The sequence below is a fragment of the Hippocampus comes genome, unplaced genomic scaffold, assembly GCF_001891065.2.
Source record: "Hippocampus comes isolate QL1 unplaced genomic scaffold, H_comes_QL1_v1.1 scaffold74, whole genome shotgun sequence".
Lineage (NCBI taxonomy): Eukaryota > Metazoa > Chordata > Actinopteri > Syngnathiformes > Syngnathidae > Hippocampus > Hippocampus comes.
Genome location: NW_017804812.1, coordinates 827,679 through 830,074, shown reverse-complemented (window position 1 = coordinate 830,074; position 2,396 = coordinate 827,679).

Below are 2,396 nucleotides of genomic sequence, written 5' to 3'. Positions count from 1 at the left end.
AGGACAAACACGCACATGTTGAGCAGGTGCCACTCCGCTGACAGTTTCCTCCCTCTCGCTCCCTGGTGCAACGCACCTGATTGGATAAGTGAGAGAGGGCCAGAATTAAGAGCCCCGCCACCGTTTGATTTGAGCCACAGGTGCGCCTACTCAACCAGCAGGTCAACGAGCTTCCGGGAATTGGTTGAGGAGTAGCTCCTGCGGTTGAAGCCAAACTTTTTTGACATTTCTGGCTTTGACACCTGTGCACAATCTTTCGGAAATCATATGCTGATTCAATTACGAGTCGTCACACGTGTATAAAAGGGTTTGCTTCACTTGTGAAAAGAGCTGGACGCCTCTTCGACAGCTTGGTGGCCTGAAAGACACGGTAACGCAAGCTCTTGACTTTTAAATATTCAAGCTTCCAAGTGCCTGGCTCAGCACCCCGATATTTGGTCGACATGTCAAAGACCTGCCATAGCCTCGTGAAGCCAGGGCCCAAAACTCCACAGGATGGCAGCCATTTTATGGGTCGTTCTGTCGACGTGAGCCTGTGGAGACAGAAATTACAATCGACACATTTGGGATTTAGTCTGTCGTGCGGCGGTTTCTTAAAACGTGGCAGTTCTACCGTGTTGCAGTCAATTCGGCCATTCTGTAGCAGATGCAAAGCCTGTGGAAAGAAAAAGAGACAAATTAGATGGGCTTGCGCCAAACAGTTCAGGACTTACATTCCACGTTCAAACGCACAGCGAGTGGCCCGTGTTCGTCTATTTGAAGATTTGCACCTGTGAACAGAAATGACACAATTAACACGCACGCATGCACATTAGTTCGGTTTAATTGTGAATTCGGAAATTTTGACTACTTACCCTCTCGGCGAACGTCGCTTTTGTCCTAGAAGGTTGGGAGAAAAAAAAAAGGTTTTGTTGCAAAGTAAGGTCGCAGGTGACGCTGATTGCTCACGCTCGAGCAAACATTTTGCTTAGCATGTTAGCCAGGTGCGTGCACGTCTAAAGTGCTGCTTTTCATTCAAAGTGGGACCAAAGCGGTGTGTTTTAAAAGGCTATTAAAGAGTAAAAAAAGTCACCTTGTTGGAGTTTACCTGGGCTTCTGGAGGGGCGTGCAGAGCAGGAGCAGCGTGAGGACGAGCGGAGGCTGTCGAAGGTGAGAAAGAATGAGTGCCCCGATGGCCCGGTTTAAATAGGCTTCCGTCGATTACGTCACTTCCGGAAAGAAAAAAAAACTTAATTTGAAACAGGAAGTGCGAGTGAAGATCTTGTGTGGAAAAAATCTGAGCGAAATGATGAAGGGTTTACCTCAGGACACAAACCGGGCTCGAACCTGAGTTCACCGGTGGAAAATCCCTGTCGCATTCCACTGGACTGTCCTTCCACAGTGACGTCGGCTACTACTACCTCTATCTATTGTCGTTCCATAGTCCCGTTGCATCAGGTCTATAAATATAAACACCCGAAAAGTTTGATCAGTGATTTTGCGTGGTCGAATGGATAACGACAATACTTGATACCCGGGAAGGCCGGGTTCGATTCTTGCTTAATTTATAAATAGAGCACATGGTGGGTCTCGAACTCGGTTCGCCTGACCACTACTCGATGTCTTTTACCATTAGGCCATTCTGGCGCGAAAATTTCGAAATTTTTACATGTAATTATAGGGCGTCCGTCTTAAGATGTGGAGACATTCAAAAAAGGAACGTGTTTGGTGAGACGCTTGGCATCTCTCGTGGCGTGTTCGCTTCTGCTTCAAACTTCTCACTTCACCCCTGAACGAGGTGACGGAAACACTTGTTCGACTCTTGCTAAATTTATAAACGGAGAGCAGATGGAGGTTCGAACTCATTCCGCCTGCCTACCCAGCGATGTCTTTTACCATCAGGCCATCCCGGGAGGAACATTTCGCAATTTTTAAATGTAGTCGAAGGCGGCCGACCACACGAGTCGAAGGCAAAAAAAAACCATAATTGGTGAGACGGTTGGCGTCTCGTGGAGTGGTCACTGATGGGACGAGCTTCGCCTTTGGGCGACGTGACGGCACTCCAACCTCACCCATCACCCCTCGACCACGCCAGTATTTCCGACCGCTGCCTGCCTTCAGAACGCCATCCTGAGATCAGGAGAGAGTTTGCAAAGCCAACTCCGTTTTCGATTAAAGACGAGTTGCACAAAGAGATCGTGTCGTTTTGTCATTTTGCTTTCTTGGCGATCGTGAATAAAGTGCAAATAAAACACCCATACGCACACTTCCAAACGTGCAAACCAACTTTATTCATTGTTTCAAGATGCTTTGTAGATCAGGGCAACTCCGCTGGAAAAGTTGAGACGCAAGTCTCGTCTGGATGCTTGCGGGGTGCTCTCTGCTGGTCCCAACGGGGCCGGGGGCTGAAGAACCTG